The 19,328-nt window shown below is 36.6% G+C and overlaps 1 non-coding gene across 1 annotated transcript; it reads right to left on the reverse strand.

Moving 5' to 3' along the window:
* Window positions 1-4,105: 4,105 nt before the first annotated feature.
* On the reverse strand, window positions 4,106-4,179 carry TRNAK-CUU. The gene has a single exon. It is a non-coding gene; the product is annotated as a tRNA-Lys (tRNA).
* Between the last annotated feature and the right edge of the window lie 15,149 nt (window positions 4,180-19,328).

Below are 19,328 nucleotides of genomic sequence, written 5' to 3' on the forward strand. Positions count from 1 at the left end.
ATGGTTTATTAGCTCAGTTGGTTAGAGCGTTGTGGTAGTAACGCGAAGGTCGCAGGTTTGACACACCTTCATGGGCCAATTTCATTCATTTTTAATTATATCTTTTCATGATACGAGTTAAAACATTACGAACTTTAGGAGATAATGACTTTTTTAAGTTTATTATGCATAAATTTATGTAAACGAAACTCGATTGGCTGGATTAAGAGCTAACGATCTATAATGTGCATAAAATCTATGCCCAATTAGCTCAGTTGTAAGATTGTCGTGTTAAAAACGTGAAGGTCGTAGGTTCGACAATTACATACGCCAAGTTTTATTAATTCTTAATAATATTCATCCGAGGATTTCTGAATGTCCTTTCAGGAATAAGAAGGAGGTAAATGAACTTATTTTGGCCATTCGATATGTTCTTTTACGAAAGATGAAATTCAAGGATTTCTCAGTCTTTTCACGAACAAGGAGGTAAATGAACTCACTTTGAAGGCCAGATTCGGTATTGCGACTCTCATGAGAGAAAAAATTTTGGCAAGCCATGTGTCAACTTGTGGGAGTGAAAGCGTGTCAAATTGCCTGAGGGACATGTATTGACGATTGGGTGGAATAACGCGTCAGACGCATTGTCAAGAGAGAAAATCTATGGCCTATTAGCTCAGTTGTAAGATTGTCGTGTTAAAAATGTGAAGGTTGTAGGTTCGACAATTACATAGGCCAAGTTTTATTAATTCTTAATAATATCTTTTTATGATACGGGGTTACTACAATACGAACTTTAAACCGATGATACGGCCGTTCACAATTTTTCTTTAGATTTGAGTCGTTTGATATGTTCTTCTATGAAGGATGAAATTCGAGAATTTCTGAGAGTTATTTCAGGAACAAGAAGAAGGTATATGAACTTATTTTGGCCGTTCGCTATGTTCTTTTACGAAAACTGAAATTCAAGGATTTCTTAGAGTCTTTTCACCAACAAGGAGGTAAGTGAACTCATTTTGAAGGCCAGATTCAGTATTGCGACTCGCATGAGAGAAAATTTTTAGGCAAGCCAAGTGTGAACTTGTGGGAAAGAAAGCACGTGAGATAGCCGGCAAGCCACGTGTCAACTTGCTGGAGGGAAAGCGTATCAAACAGCCTGAGGGACACGTACTGACGATTGGGTGGAATAACGAGAGGGAAAGCGTATCAAACAGCCTGAGGGACTCGTATTGACGATTGAGTGGAATAACGCGTCAGGCTCATTGTTAGGAGAGAAAATTTTCCACATGTTAACTTGTGGGATGGAAAGCGCGTCAGATAGTCAGCAAGCCACGTGTCAACTTGCGGGAGGGAAAGCGTGTCATGTGTCAACTTGAGGGAGGGAAAGCGTGTCAGACAGCCTGAGGGACACGTATTGACGGTTAGGTGGAATAACGCGTCAGGCGCGTTGTAAAGTTACGCGGCTCCACTCGATGCGACACGCGATAGCTCTTTCGACCCACATCCACGTCTAACCAAGTTTGACTAGAAGGATGTTCAACTCGATTCGTATGGTGCCACGCTTCAATGTAAAGAATTTCACTTTCCAGCACGCACCTCTGGTTTTGAACCCACGACTTATCAGGAGCTTTCCTCTCTTTCTCCATACTTCTTCAATTATTTTCACAAGCTTAGAAATTACTTTCCCATTCTCTTCCTTCTCTTGTCTGAGATACAAAGAACTCTCACTCACCCCAGCCCTTCCTTCTCTAAGCTTTCAATTTTCAATTCTAAAAGCTTTCTTTTCTTTTTCAATCTCTACTTTCTCCTTCAAAATGCGCTCGTTCAGCGATTTCAACGTCTGCAACTAAGACTTCTCCATAGATTTATCCACGGCAGATTTTGGTTGTTGCTCTAAATCTCTATTCTCCTTCTGATGATCTGGAAGTTTCTTTGGCTCGTTCGACGATCACGTGTTCAATATAGATTCCTTCTTCGATTTTCTCATCTCCAATATTGTGATTTTTTCAAATCTGCTGTGTATCCCCTCATTTTCAACGGTTTCCACCGCCTCACAACTATCGCCGTCGTCTTTTTCTCCATTGTGTTCTTACGCTTTCAGATCTTCATTTTGAGCCATGAAGAGAAGACCTAAGACCTTCGTTTGTTGCGTCACCAAGGCTAGGTTGATTGTTTCTTCCACCTTTTTATCGGCTCGACAATCTTTTGCAAAATGCCCCTCAACCACAATTGTAACATTTGTCGAAGTTACAATTGTTTGCATAGTGCATATTTGTGACATTTGTAGCACTGAATGTTGGAGTAAATTGATCAGCCACCTCTTCCTCAATTGCGTCCTCTTCCATGCCAATTTGCTTGGCTCGGCTGTCCCTTCTTCTTATATTATCCTTCATGGCTACTTCCTTGAGCACCATGACCATTTTTACTACTTTCACGGTCAAAACCTCTACCTTCAAAATTTTGAGAGTAGAGTACCTTTTAATCTTTGATTGACGCCTTGTTTGAAGTGCTTGATCAAGTGTTTCCTCCTTCTTCTTCTTACGTTGCTCATGTGCCTCGAGAAAATCGGCTAGCTCGTCGAATATGAACGTTGCTAGGTCCTTTGACTCTTCTATCGCGCATACAACATTCTCAAAGTTGTTGGTTAATGACCTTAAAATCTTCTCCAAACCCGCATCTCAGCTAACATTTCTCCATTTCGATTGAGTTGGTTTACCATAGTTTGTACATGCGTGATGTATTCAGATACACTTTTTGACTCCATCTTCATGCTCTCCAACTTGCCATGAAGAGTTTGGAGATGCACTTGCTTGACTCGGTCGATTCCTTTGAACAGTTTTCCTAAAGTTTCTGACGCTTCTTTTGAAGTAGTTGCATTGGCAAGCTTCTCAAAGCCCGACTCGTCAACGGCTCGGAACAACATGTATCGTGTCGCCTTATCCTTTGATCGCACCTCTTTTGACTCACACATGCGAGCGTGAATTTTGTCTCTCGAAGTTACTCAAGTGTTGTCAGTTGTTGTTTCCTATTAAAACGTCCATCTCGCTTCGTTAGTAATTTACATTTCTAATTTAATTTAACTTGAACTTCAGAAATAAGACGTTATACTGACCTTAAATATTTCTATTAAAGTAAAAATAAGCTTCGGAAGGGCAAAAAACATAAAGGTCGGTGTCAAAATATCAAACCGAGCCTAATACGCCATTTTTTAGCCTAGGACTCCGAGATCCCGAGCCGAAGGAGCTGGTGTATGCAACAGTGACCCTGTCGCTGAGGGACAATGACATATGAGCAGGTTGCAAAGTGGTTCGAGGCGCAGGTCTTGAATGTTCATGTGGGCGCACAGGTTTGTGTAGTGGATCCGTGGGTTGGGCTGTGTTCTGTGTATTTGGGATTGAATGTGGGTTTTGGGCAAAGCACAGAGGAACTAGACTACTAGACTGATTGTTGGTGGGTATCTAGTTACTAGACCAAACTGGGTATGGGGTTTCTTGACTGGAATGAGGTTGCGGGTATTCGAGTTTAGGTTCGAGCAGGTGGACTTCGTCTTCTCCACTCGTTTCCATGCATTTTCCTTTCTTCATTCGTCCGTATCAAAACTCGTTGTCTACATCTTGTTTCTTCTCCTTCTTTCTCATGATGTTAACCATCTTTGTACGTTTGATCCTACCCCTCTATCTCACTAGTGTTGTGTACGTTGGATCCCATGGTCGTCATCTCGACATCATCATTTGTGCAGAGGTGCCTTGCCTTTACCTAAAAAATAAGAGCAGCGCATGTCTTGAGTATTTTAAGAAATACTCATTAAGTAACTCCACTACTTCTCTACTCACGCAAACACATACTCACGCAAACACATGAAATCATGGTTATCATAAAATTTGATGTGCATACTTCTCTACTCAGACTTGCATACACACACATTTTCTCCCATGCGAGCTCGCATACCTACCCATTGACCTGGGCTTCAACTAGAATACACTCCCACTATTGGTATACCATGAAGGGAAGGGAGTGCACATAGCATTGTGGTGTATACAATATCATAAGTACCATACTTTCATATCATGTCACATCCTAACAAGTCATAAAACATAATAAGCAAATATATATAACTTATTATTACCATCCCTAGAAGGAGGGTTTGAACCTCTGACCGTGTGGTTAAGAGCCACACGCTCTAACCAACTGAGCTATTCCAGCTAATTCTTTGTAATAGCTCAAGCCCACCACATCCTTATAAGGAATGTTTCATCCCCTCTCCAACCAATGTTAGATCTCACAATCCACTCTTCTTGGGGGCCCAACGTTCTTGCTGGCACAACGCTTGGTGACTTACTTTGATAGCTTTTGTAATAGCCCAAACCCACCGCTAACAAATATTGTCCGATTTTGCCCATTACGTATCATCATCAGCCTCACAATTCTAAAATGAGTCTACTAGGGAGAGGTTTCCACACTCTTCTAAGGAATGCTTCGTTCCCATTTGCAGCCACTAAAAAATATTGTCCATTTTTTACCATAACAAATCGTCGTCAGAATCACCATTTTAAAACACTCTACTAGAGATGTTTACAGACACTTATAAGTTATTATTCATTCTCCTCTCAAATCAATGCGGGATCAGAGGACATGGGTTCAAATCCCACTTCTGACAACTCAAATAAAGGTAAAATAAAAGACATGATTTTTCAAGCATATAAGAACTATAATAACTCAACTTTCTAAGACTTCAAATCATTATTCATGACACATCCTAACAAAGAAAAAATTTCATAAAAATTGAAAGGAGATTTGAAAACTAAGGATAATAATTCGTAACACATAGAACTGACGCGACAAAGAAAAATTTGATAAAAATTGGAACGAGATTCGAAAACCAAGGACAACAAATTGTACATATAGAATTGATGGCTTGGGACGACCCTCCTCTGTGATCTTAACTAACAATTAGTGATCACCCAAAAAGGAAAAGTAATATCTAGTGCAACTAAATAAGTAGACTACTTGTAGGCAATAACCGAGTCCTTGATCACGAACCTACAAACTACCCTAAAAACTACACAATATTATTATTAAGAATGCTAGATTAAGACTGTAACAATATTAGGAATCACGAACCTACATAATTATATGACACTGTCCACTTTGGTTGGAGGGTTAAATTTTTCCACATACTAAAATGGAATGATTCATTCCCATTGATAAAAAGAGAGATGAACCTCCGACCTTATGGTTAACAATCATACGCTCTAACCAACTGAACTATTCCAACAAATTATGAGTATTAGCCAAGATATTGTCTACTTTGACTCATTACATATCGTTGACAACCTCACAGTTTTAAAACACGTCTAATAGTAAGAGATTTCCACATGGTTATAAAAAATGTTTCATCCCCTCCACAACCGACGTGGGATCTCACAATCCACCCCCTTGTGTTCCCAGCAGCCTCGTTGGCACACCACCCAATGATTAACTCTAATACAATTTGTTACATACCAAGCCCACCTCTGATATTGTCTACTTTGGCTAATTACGTATCACCATCAGCCTCACGATTTTAAAATATGTCTACTAGGGAGAGATATCCACAATCTTATAGTTAATGTTTTCTGTCCCTCTACAATTGATAGCAGATATTGTTTGTTTTGGCATGTTACGTATCGTCGTAAGTTTAAAAGTTTTAAAATGCATCTTTAAGAGAGAGGTTTCCACACCCTTATAAGGAATGCTTCATTCCACTCTTCAACCAATGTTAGGTCTCATAATGAATAGTTAAGATGGTTGAGTGGTTGAAGGCTTTAGGGCTTAAGTTTTGGTCCTTGTGAGTGCGTGGGTTGAAAACTTAGAAAGGTTTTGTTTTATAAAGTGCTATTCTTTTATTAAATGAATTCATTCCTATTAGCAGGACCTCCGACCTTGTTGTTAAAGGAAAATATGACCATCAACCGAACAATTCTAAAACGAGTCAACTAGGGACTCGGGAGAGGTTTTTACATCTTTATAAGGATTGTTTTGTTCCCCTTTCCAACCGCTAAAAATATATTGTCCATTTTTTCCCGTTATATATCGCCGTTAAAATAATAATTTCAAATCATGTTTATTAGAGAGATGTTTAAAGACTCTTATAAGTTATACTTCATTCTCTTCTCTAACCAATGCGGGATCAGAGGGTGTGCGTTCAAATCCCACTTTTGACAACTCAAATAAAGGTAAAATAAAAATACAATAGCTTATCATTATTGAAATCAATTGAACTCACTAGAGATTTAAAATGGCTTCCAAGCTTCTACAAAAGTTAGTATTGTTCAAGTTTACTCTTACGCCTGAATCTCAAGGACACTCTGATTTTCTGTACTACCTGAGTGCATAGCAAATGATGATTTGTGAGGCTCTGTCAATGTCTCGTTCCTTAGTAACCCCACTGCTGGAATACATAGGCTCCTTAATTCCTCCATTACTGGAATACACTGGCGTCCTTGATATAACTTTCCATCATCTTAGAATTTTGAGAAACTGTCCACTAGGACCTCTATTAACTGATTCATAATTACCTATGTCAAAAAAAATCAGCTTCGAAAAGGTAAAAAATGTCAAATCAAGCCAAATATGTTGTTTTTTAGCCTAAAATTCTGAGAAGCTAAGCCGAAGGGGCCGGTGTATGCAGTAGTAACCCTGTCGTTGAAGGACATTGACACATGAGCAAGTCGCAAAGTGGGTCGAGGCACGGGTCTTGAATGTTCATGTGGGCACACAAGTTGGCGTAGTGGATCATTGGTTAGACCGTGTTCTGTGTATTTTTTGTTTGAATGTGGGTTTTTGGGCCAAGCACAGAGGAACTAGACTACTAGACTTGTTGCTAGTTGGTATCTGATTGCATACAATATATTTGAATCAAATTAACTTAAACAAACTTTGGCCTTTGCCTACAAACTCAAACAATATAATTGTTGTATGTCTATTTACTTTTTTGACGTAGTTTATTTTTATTGTATTAAGAATACGAATAAAAATCCATATAATAGAGAGTAGAAATAAATTTGAGTTCTTGCACGCATGGAAACATGGTAATTCTTAACCTCTTATATAATGATCTAAGTAAGTGGAAGAAAATGTCAATAAAAGGTATCTTTATTGGTTTTGTGGAACAAAACTTTGTGAGACCATTAAAGAAAATAAAGTTGTTTCAATTCTTTAATATAGAATAAAACCAAAACCGAGAAGGTAAAATAATGATGGAAAATGAAAGATATTTCTTTAAGGAAGTTTGAATCAATGGATCTACAAATAATTGAAAATATTAGACAAATTTTATAATGCTAGTATTCTTGTTTGCTTTTTCTATCGAAATATATATTAATGTCTCACGTGGTTTACAACATCCAATTCTCAACTTCCATTAATGCCTCACCTGTTTTTTAAGGTTTTTATTTTTGTATTTTAATGTTTCTATTTTCGTATATTCCTTAAAATTTATATGTATATATTTATCTTAGTTTGTGGGTATCTAACATAAATTTTGGATTGGCTATGGACTTAGGCGTGCATATCGTCAATCTAGGAACCCAATTCAATTGGGAGTTTAGGGAGAATTTTTCTCGAAGGACATTGTTTTGGTGCAACTTTGCCAGTAGATTAGGGCATGCTTCATTCGAAGTTTTCTAGCCAGAAAAGGGAACATGGCTTTCTGATCGATGTAGTAATGAAAGATAGTTTGCATATAACAACGGTTTTTCTTTGTTTAATATTCCTCTAAACAAATTTGAGTTCTTGCACCCATGAGAATCTTATTAAATAATTAAATAACTATCCAATGTATCTTTATTGGTTTTGTGGAACAAACCTTTGTTAGAACAACAAAGAAAATAAAATTAGTTTCAATTATTTACTATGTGAATAAAACGAGGAAGGTAAAATAATTATGGAAAATGATAACATGTACAACTCAAGCTTAAATGAGAGGATTTGGGTAAAATATGGAATTCTCATCACTAATCTACCGCCACACATTGGTCAAGTCTTCACGACCACAACATAAAATTCTCACCATTAAACTACAATCTATTAGAGACGACCCTCCATAATTAACATATAGAACTGACGACTTGAGACGACCCTACTCTGTGACCTTAACTAACAACTAGTGATCTCCCATAAAGGAAAAGTAATATCGAGTGCAACTAAATAAGTAACCTACTGGTTGGCAGTAATCGAATCCTTGGACGAGCGAGTTGCCACGGGTATTTCTCTAGGTTATAGAATGTTCAGGTGTAGATTATATGTAACGACCCTAGTTTTCTAGGGACCTAGAGTCACTAGAATATGTATGATGTAACTACCTTATGCGAAAATATTTTTTACATTATGTTTTTGTATCGAAGGTACCAGAGAATGATTAAGACTATATAACGATGTAGGAATCACGAACCTCCATAATTATATGACATTGTCCACTTTTGTTGAAGGGTTAAATTTTTCCACATACTAAAATGGAATGATTCATTACCATTGCTAAAAAGAGAGCTTGAACCTCCCTAACCTTATTGTTAACAATCATACCCTCTATCCAACTGAACAATTCCAACAAATTATGAGTATTAGCCTTGATAGTCTACTTTGGCTCCTTACATGTCGTCGTCTAACTCACGGTTTTAAAATGCGTCTAATAGTGTGAGAGATTTCCACATGCTTATAAGAAATGTTTCATCCCCTCTCCAGTCGAAGTGGGATTTCACAATCCACCCCATTGTGTTCCCAGCAACCTTGTTGATACACCACCTGATGACTAGCTCTAATATAATTTGTTACAAACCAAGCCCACCTCTATTAGATATTGTCTACTTTGGCTAATTACGTATGGATCAGCCTCACGATTTTATAATATGTTTACTAGGATGAGGTATCCACAACCTTAAAAGTAATGCTTGGTTCCCCTCTCCAGTTGCTAGCAGATATTGTTTATTTTTGCCTTGTTACGTATTCTTGTATGTCTAAAAGTTTTAAAATGCGTCTATTAGGGAGAGCTTTTCAATCCTTTTAAGGAATGCTTCATTCCCCTCTATAAAATTCTAAACTTTCAAATTTATATGTATTTTAAGAGCATTAAATAGGTCAACCACCTATTAGACATTCAAATGGAATATTCATGGATAATTTGTATGCTAATTAAGTTTAAATATGTATAAAACATTATATTATGAAATTAATAGGATTTTTTTAATTGGGGAGAATATTAAAAAAACTGAATAAATGATAAAAAAAAATACAATATTTAAATAAGTCTCATATTCCAATAGATAAAATTAACCATTTGTGGTGAAAATCAATACAAGTAAATAATATTGTTTCATCGGAATAAGTCACCAAAATTAAAAGTCTAACCCTCTTATCCCGGAGGTCTTTAAGTTATCTAAGTCTTATCTTGAATAGTAACCCTATGATCATGCATCCAATAACTTAAAGTTCTAGACATACTTAAAGTTAAGAGTTTAAAGGCATACTTACTTGAACTCGGTAGGGAGTCCTCCTAAGCTAGGCCATAGAGAAAACTTGGGCTCTGATACCACTTTGTAAGGATCGGGCTGTCTCGAAGGTTCTAAAAGACCGGTAAATTTTTCGTGAAATAAACAAAAGAATTTAAAAAATTATATTTACATAATATTAAAATAAAGTTTATACATAAGTATTTAAAACAAACATACTAGTTAAAACAAAAAATAAGGAACAAGCACAAAACATTTTAAAACAAATGGGTTGAGGACAACAAGTGAGGTTTGTCTATGGCACCTGCTTCAGAGCCTGCTCCCGACCTTGACCAACTCTTTATTACCTAAAAAAATGGAGAATAAAGAACGAGACAAAGACGCTGTAAGTAGCCTACTTGTAGGCTCTTAATCGTGTCCTCAATATTCTAGGGTACCACATTATTTGTTGTTGTCTTGTTCTTGTTCTTGTTATTGTGGTAAGTACTTAAGTTCTCCAGTTCTTGTTCTTGACTTGGGGTTCTTATCTTGATTATCCTGAGGACCTTGGTCACTAGATTATGAAACGTTGGTTATCCTTTTGAGGGCCTTAGTACATGGTTCATGGTTCTTGGTTCGTGGTTCATGGTTCTTGGTTCTTGTTTTTAGAACTTGAATCTTAATCCTTGTTCTAGACCTTGATCTTTCTATTGTTCCAAATTTTGACACCTCAAAATTCCACTAACTCAAACATGGATTTTTCCATTAAATGAAGTCAAATTTTGATTCAACTATTAATTTGAACTATTAATGTCAAATTAAAGTAATATTAAATGATTAATTAAACTATTTAATTAATATTAAATATTAATTCAAATGCTAATCCCAATAAATTCTCACATTTGATTAAGATATTTAAATCTTATTTAAATATCTCAGATTCTCTCTTTTTGTTTAATTCGTAAATAAAACAAAAATGTGGTTAAATGTATCGAATATATATAGTGCATACAAGACCTGGAGTCAGTGCTTAAGGGAACTACCTCTCTTCCATCCTTCAAAGTGGGTAGGAGTGAATTCCATCTTGCACCCCATGTCTCCAGCCATTCACCCAATCTTACCCCTGGAATGGAAGGCCTATTGAGTCGGCGAACTTGAGCCACTCTCACCTATGCAAATCTAAGGATAATTCCGAATAAACAGAAGTTCATGGTTAGCTCAGGATTAAAATCGAGTTACCTAGGTCATCGAATGAAAAGAAAATCAGTCTCAGTAGTAAGCGACATTATAAAGTGAGAGTGATTTTCTTCATGGTCCGATCTTATGCAATACTCATTGCAAAGGACGTCACCACTCACATGTCTCCACATGTACAATTTAGTGATCACATTGTTTATGTCATATACAAAAGTGGGCCGCATCCATATTGTCCGTATGATAAGGTACTCAGCCTTATCCCTGTACTATAGATCATCTTGACTATATACTTGAACTTGATTCACTCTTATGTCTCTACATATAGTTCAAGTAGTCATACTATAGTCAGAGTGTTCTTAGTTTATTGGATTTAGATTAATAATCGTAAAGTTCATTTTATTCAATAACAATATTTACTGAATAAACAACAATAATAACATTATTGAAAATAGAATATGTTTTTGTTTACAAACTATGAGTTTTAGGACATAAAACCCAACAACAGTCTTAACCTACGTTCCAAGCGACGTAGTCTTAACCCGCATCTAAAGGCTTGCCCTCCGATATCGTCCACTAACCTTTGCCCAAGGCTTCATGCATTCCAAGCAGCATAGTCTGAAAACCAACATCCAAGACTTCTTAAGTTCTAGGAGATGTAGTCTAATCCTGCATTAAGGGTTTGTCCTATGATACAGTCTGAACACCTAAGCTCAAGGCTTCATGCGTTCCAAGTAGTGTAGTCTAAGTCATGAGCACGTTGTACCGTGGGAGGTCTTAGGAGTTTTTTATTCTTGGCTAGGGTAACTTACTATCTTCTTGTTCCATAGAATGACACTTTCATAATTATCCATTTCATTAGGGTAATTTGGTAATTTGCAACTTTCAGAATATTTTATTATTATTTTTTATGATAAATTCATAGTTCTCCTAAAAATTTCTTCATCTCTTGTTGGTCATTTTTTGGTCCTTGAGCATCTTGAAATTCCCACTAGATAAGGAATTAAATATCCGAAAAGTTCCTTAAAAATTGGAAAGTGACCTTTTCGTCCTTTATGCTTAGGCTTTTATTCCCAATACTTCTCCAAAGGCCTTAGTCCTTAGAGTTACTCATTAGTGTTTAGAAATGACTTGCTTAAGACCATTTTCCTAGCTTAATCCTCTTAATTTCTTTATTGGATCCTTTTGGTCTTACGTGGGTGGCTTTGCTTCATTTTTTGGGTGTTACACCTTCTTACCTCGATCGACCACCAACAAACAACTAAAAAAGAAACGTAGAAATTTAAAATAAACAGACGACTGGATTCCTTAGGTTGACACCCTCTGTGACCTCATAGTTCTCGAGCAGCGCTTCTTATCTTGACCAATAGTCAACAAACAATTTAAAACTAAATGTAGAAATCCAAAATAAACAGACACGACTGGATACCTTGGGAAGATCCCCGCTGTTACTGCATAGTTCTCAAGAAATGCTTCTACAACACATGTTCATCAACAGCTCGATTCACATGAGTTACCACTAACATAAATATTTTGCTTTGAAACTCGATCATACAACAAAAAATTTCATACATGACAAGTAAAACATGTGAATAAAGTATATTTTACAACACAAAATATCAAAGTAAGTTTTCAACAACAAAAGCACATGTACTTAAAACAGACTCAAAAAAGGGTTCCTTGTTGTCTCGAGCCTGCTGGTCTCGTCCTTGATTGGTCTGTAACTTCTTATTTGGTCAAAAAAGTTAAAATAATCTTGATAAGTAATTAATTTACTTAATAAATAGCTAACTTGTCATTCACAAGTTTATTACTTATCATTCTAGTTATTCTTAAGTTTTATTCTCAGTTAATTCCTAGTTTCTTTTACTTGGATCATTTGTAAGTTAGTAAGATATTTCAACTACCTCTCCTTAGGTTACTTCTATATTTATTTAGAATTTTAAGACTAGTATGTTAGACTCACTCTCAATCAATTATTGTCCTTCTACTAATTTCTTTAGCAGCATGTAACATCATATATACCAAAGGACATGAATACTCATTGTTCCTAAATTTAGTGCATCTAGAGATATTTTTGCCCGCCATAATCTAGCTTTGAAGCCCCAAAGCCCCCCATCTCCCTTATATTTCTTCTTCCCCATTTTCTTCCCTACTAGGGGAAATGGTAAGAGCATAACTAAATTACCTCATTTCTGGTATGCTTAGAGGAGTTAAACTGCGTGGCTCCAATGGTCGGGAATAGCTTAGATAAGCTAAATAGGGCACAACTGTAATAACTCAATTTTAAAGACTTCAAACCACAACTATAACAACTCAATTTTCAAGACTTCAAATCCATTATTCATGACACGTCCTATAACAAAAAAAATATCATAAAATTTGGAACGAGATTCGAAAACTAAGGACAACAACTCGTAACACATAGAACTGACTTGACAAAGAAAAAATTTGATAAAAATTGGAATGAGATTCGAAAACTATGGACAACAACTCGTACACATAGAACCGACGGCTAGAGACGACCCTCCTCTGTGACCTTAACTAACAATTAGTGATCACTCAAAAAGGAAAAGTAATATCTAGTGCAACTAAATAAGTAACCTACTTGTAGGCGGTAATTGAATCCTTGATCGAGCGAGTTGCCACATGTTTTTCTCTAGGTAATAGAAAGTTCAGGTGTAGATTATGTTTTTGTATTGAAGCTACCCCTAAAAAGAACGCAATATTATTATTAAGAATGCTAGATTAAGACTATGTAATAATGTTAGGAATCATGAACCTACATAATTATATGACATTGTCCACTTTGGTTGGAGGGTTAAATTTTTCCACATACTAAAATGGAATGATTCATTCCCATTGCTAAAAAGAGAGATGAACCTCGGACCTTATGGTTAACAATCATACGATCTAACCAATTGAACTATTCCAACAAATTATGAGTATTAGCCTAGATATTGTCTACTTTGACTCATTACATATTGTCGTCAACCTCACGATTTTAAAACACGTTTAATAGTAAGAGATTTCCACATGCTTATAAGAAATGTTTCATCCCCTCTCCATCTGACATGGGATCTCACAATCCACCCCTTTGTGTTCCCGACAATCTCATTAGCACACCACCCAATGACTAGCTCTAATACAATTTGTTACAAACCATTTCTACCTCTATCAGATATTGTCTACTTTGGCTAATTACGTATCACCATCAGCCTCACAATTTTAAAATATGTCTAGTAAAAAGAGATATCCACAACCTTATAGTTAATGTTTGGTTCCCATCTCCAATTGCTAGCAGATATTGTTTGTTTTGGCCTGTTACATGTCGTCGTAAGTTTAAAAGTTTTAAAACGCGTCTTTTAGGGAGAGGTCTCCACATCCTTATAAGGAATGCTTCATTCCAACCAATGTTAAGTTTTATAATAAATAGTTAGGATGGTTGAGTGGTTGAAGGTGTTAGGACGTAGTTTTTGTAGTTTTCACCTTAAGGAATGAACTAATTCCTATTAGTAGAATGTCCGACCTTGTTGTTAAAGGCGACACGCTCTAACCAACTGAGTTATTATAGCTAAGAGCTGTTCCAACTAATCATTTGTAATAGCAAGGCCACCATTAGTAAATATATTTAGCCTTGGCTCGTTATGTATTATTGTCAACTTCACGGTTTTAAAATGCATCTATTGAGGAGTGGTTTTCACATCCTTATGAGAGATGTTTCTTCCCCTCTCCAACCTACGTTCAATCTCACAATCCATCTGCTAACAAATATTGTCCGATTTTGTCCATTACATATCACCATCAACCGAACAATTCTAAAACGAGTCTACTAGGGAGAGGTTTCTACATCCTTATAAGGAATGTTTCATTCCCCTTTTCAAAGGCTAAAAAATATTGTCCAGTATTTCCCGTTATATCGCGGCTAGAATCAAAATTTTAAATCACGTCTACTAGAGAGATGTTTAAAGACTCTTATAAGTTATACTTCATTCCTCTCTCCAACCAATGCGGGAACGAGGGTGTGCGTTCAGATCCCACTTCTAACAACTCAAATAAAGGTAAAATAAAAATACAATAGCTTATCATTATTGAAATCAATTGAACACATTAGAGATTTAAAATGGCCACGACATGATTTTTCAAGCTTCTACAAAGTTAGTATTGTTCAAGTTTACTCTTACGCTCGAAGCTCAAGAACACTCTGATTTTTTGTACTACGTAAGTGCATAGCAAATGATGAGTTGTAAGCCTTTGTCAATATCTCGTTCCTTAATTCTCCCACTGCTGGAATACATAGCCTCCTTAATTCCTTCATTCCTCGAATACATTGGCGTCCTTGACATAACTGTCCTTCATCTTAGGATTTAGAGAAACTGTCCACTAGGTCCTCTATTCACAGACTCATAATGACCTATATTAAAAAAATTAAGCTTCGGAAAGGAAAAAAATGTAAAGGTTGGTGTTAAAAATGTCAAATCGAGCCAAATATGTCATTTTTTAGCCTAGAATTCTGAGAAGCTAAGCCGAAGGGGCTGGTGTATGCAGTAGTGACCTTATTGTTGAGGGATATTCACACATGAGTAGGTTGCGAAGTGGGTCGAGGCACAAGTCTTGAATGTTCATGTGGGCACACAGGTTTGTGTAGTGGATAATGGGTTGGGTCGTGTTCTGCGTATTTTTGGTTTGAATGTGGGTTTTTGAGCCAAGCATAGAGGAACCAGACTATTGGACTGGTTGCTAGTGGGTATCTGATTGCATTGTTGGGCTGAAGCGTTGTATTTTATGGTACTAGATCAAACTAGGCATGGGGTTGCTTGGCTATAATGAGGTTGCGGGTATTCGAGTTTGGGTCCGACTAGGTGGACTTCATCTTCTTGACACCTCACCTCGATTAGGGTTGCCTGTGGGTTTTGGGTTGTGAGTTGGATCTCGGATCGGACTTCGTCTCCCTCACTCCGATTACTAGAGAATTTTTCAGTGACTCTCTCTCCCCTTAGTCACGTCGTTTCGACGTCCTTTTTCATCTTTCTTCCATTTTCGAGTCTCCTCCTCCCCCTAATCCCGTTTATGGTGTTTGTTTGGTTCGTAAGGGCCTAAACTCTCAAATATTTGAGGGTTCGAAAATCCAACGTTCTGACTTCCTTACCCAATCTCGGGCCTAAAATTTTATTCGACTTTGCTCCATGACTTCTGTTTGGCGCTTTCGACTAAGGATACCAGTTTTTAACCCTGTTTGACATTTTTAGACCCAATCCTACCATTGGTTACTTTCTTGAAGTAGATTTTGACATTTCCAAAAGATTTTGAGATGAGTACGATCATTGTTTCAAATAACTAAAATATTATAAGAAAAATTATAGGTTTACTTACCCATATTAGCTAAACGTGGTCGTTTGATCTGTGCTAATTCAGTGTGCTAACGAATAGTGGGTTAGCTTTTGTGGGTTTAGTTCTAGCTTGGAGGTTAGTGAGAAGGAAAAACATTAAGGATATGGAGAAGGTGTTCGAAAGAGGAGAGAGTTTTGATACTATTTGGATTGGGAAAAGTAGAATGTCTTCTACTTTAATGGTGAGAATACAACCCGCTCTTGGAAATAGTCACCTCTTCCTTGATTCTTTTTCTTCTTAATTGTTGGGACATTTTCTTCATTATGTGGAATGTGTAATAAGAGAAAGAACGTTTAAACAAACGATATAATCGGTAGAATTTTTTACTCTTGAAGTGTAAAGTTGTCGAAACGAGAAATAAATACTACTGTTGATGATCTTATGGATAAACATCGAGACCAAAGATTAAGAGTTATTGGGCTCTCGATCATGGCTACATCAAGCATGGGTACCATATTTAAGAATGGTAAGATATCAAATCAAAGCGAAGCCCTTATGATGAACTTAATATTGTATGAGCCAATTTGCTCCATATGAATGATTCAAATGGTAACTTTTTTATCATTGGGTCAGAATTTTAGAGGGAGGTAAGAAAAATGTATTTGATTTTGAATTTTTTTTTTTCAAAAGCTTTGAAAATTGTTAAATGGTGTGCATCAAATGAAATTAGAATATAGTGCTTTTTATATAAGACCAAGAGAATCTTTAGAAAAATTACTATTTTAAGTGTATTTTGGGTTAACCTTTTAATGTGATAGTGAATATAAGTAAAAATGTTGATTAGTTTAATGTGTTAGGTTTTAATAAAAATGCAATCACATACAATCATGGTGCGACCTATCTTTTCATAAGACATCATGACTTTATTCTCTACTTCAAGTTCGAGTAAAGTTTGATGTGTAGTACTTTTCTATTCACACCACATATACATACATGGACCCACTATGTGAGCTCATATACATACCACTGGGTTTGACTGTAGGTTAGTGTACACCCACATTGTCGGAAGCCACAAAGGGAAATGAGCATGCATAATATCATCGTGTAGAAAATAAGGAAGTGTACACATGTGTACTAATCATAACAAGTAAGTATATCGATACATGTGACATGCAAAATGCATGAGGTCTCACAGTTTCGAATTATGATATATAGTTATGATGAAAATCATACCTCCATTCTTTTTATGACATAGTGTTCCTATGAGACATACATACGTATATGGAACATATCTTTTATGGTTAATCTACATGGCTTGTCAATGTCTCATAGGCATAGTGTGAACATGTTAACATAATATGCATGGTGTAATATATGGAGGTTTATGCTTTATATATCATCCATATCATAATGTAGATTCACAGCATACTATAATTCACATCATAATATAAAGTGTCACATAGAACAACACATATTAACAAGGGCTACAAGACACTTGTCATTCATACTACATAAAAGTAATCCAACGTGGCCTATAAGCATCAATAGTTCTACTTTNGAGAGGTTTCTACATCCTTATAAGGAATGTTTCATTCCCCTTTTCAAAGGCTAAAAAATATTGTCCAGTATTTCCCGTTATATCGCGGCTAGAATCAAAATTTTAAATCACGTCTACTAGAGAGATGTTTAAAGACTCTTATAAGTTATACTTCATTCCTCTCTCCAACCAATGCGGGAACGAGGGTGTGCGTTCAGATCCCACTTCTAACAACTCAAATAAAGGTAAAATAAAAATACAATAGCTTATCATTATTGAAATCAATTGAACACATTAGAGATTTAAAATGGCCACGACATGATTTTTCAAGCTTCTACAAAGTTAGTATTGTTCAAGTTTACTCTTACGCTCGAAGCTCAAGAACACTCTGATTTTTTGTACTACGTAAGTGCATAGCAAATGATGAGTTGTAAGCCTTTGTCAATATCTCGTTCCTTAATTCTCCCACTGCTGGAATACATAGCCTCCTTAATTCCTTCATTCCTCGAATACATTGGCGTCCTTGACATAACTGTCCTTCATCTTAGGATTTAGAGAAACTGTCCACTAGGTCCTCTATTCACAGACTCATAATGACCTATATTAAAAAAATTAAGCTTCGGAAAGGAAAAAAATGTAAAGGTTGGTGTTAAAAATGTCAAATCGAGCCAAATATGTCATTTTTTAGCCTAGAATTCTGAGAAGCTAAGCCGAAGGGGCTGGTGTATGCAGTAGTGACCTTATTGTTGAGGGATATTCACACATGAGTAGGTTGCGAAGTGGGTCGAGGCACAAGTCTTGAATGTTCATGTGGGCACACAGGTTTGTGTAGTGGATAATGGGTTGGGTCGTGTTCTGCGTATTTTTGGTTTGAATGTGGGTTTTTGAGCCAAGCATAGAGGAACCAGACTATTGGACTGGTTGCTAGTGGGTATCTGATTGCATTGTTGGGCTGAAGCGTTGTATTTTATGGTACTAGATCAAACTAGGCATGGGGTTGCTTGGCTATAATGAGGTTGCGGGTATTCGAGTTTGGGTCCGACTAGGTGGACTTCATCTTCTTGACACCTCACCTCGATTAGGGTTGCCTGTGGGTTTTGGGTTGTGAGTTGGATCTCGGATCGGACTTCGTCTCCCTCACTCCGATTACTAGAGAATTTTTCAGTGACTCTCTCTCCCCTTAGTCACGTCGTTTCGACGTCCTTTTTCATCTTTCTTCCATTTTCGAGTCTCCTCCTCCCCCTAATCCCGTTTATGGTGTTTGTTTGGTTCGTAAGGGCCTAAACTCTCAAATATTTGAGGGTTCGAAAATCCAACGTTCTGACTTCCTTACCCAATCTCGGGCCTAAAATTTTATTCGACTTTGCTCCATGACTTCTGTTTGGCGCTTTCGACTAAGGATACCAGTTTTTAACCCTGTTTGACATTTTTAGACCCAATCCTACCATTGGTTACTTTCTTGAAGTAGATTTTGACATTTCCAAAAGATTTTGAGATGAGTACGATCATTGTTTCAAATAACTAAAATATTATAAGAAAAATTATAGGTTTACTTACCCATATTAGCTAAACGTGGTCGTTTGATCTGTGCTAATTCAGTGTGCTAACGAATAGTGGGTTAGCTTTTGTGGGTTTAGTTCTAGCTTGGAGGTTAGTGAGAAGGAAAAACATTAAGGATATGGAGAAGGTGTTCGAAAGAGGAGAGAGTTTTGATACTATTTGGATTGGGAAAAGTAGAATGTCTTCTACTTTAATGGTGAGAATACAACCCGCTCTTGGAAATAGTCACCTCTTCCTTGATTCTTTTTCTTCTTAATTGTTGGGAC

Source organism: Cucurbita maxima, unplaced genomic scaffold (genome assembly GCF_002738345.1).
Source record: "Cucurbita maxima cultivar Rimu unplaced genomic scaffold, Cmax_1.0 Cma_Scf00072, whole genome shotgun sequence".
Classification (NCBI taxonomy): Eukaryota; Viridiplantae; Streptophyta; class Magnoliopsida; order Cucurbitales; family Cucurbitaceae; genus Cucurbita; species Cucurbita maxima.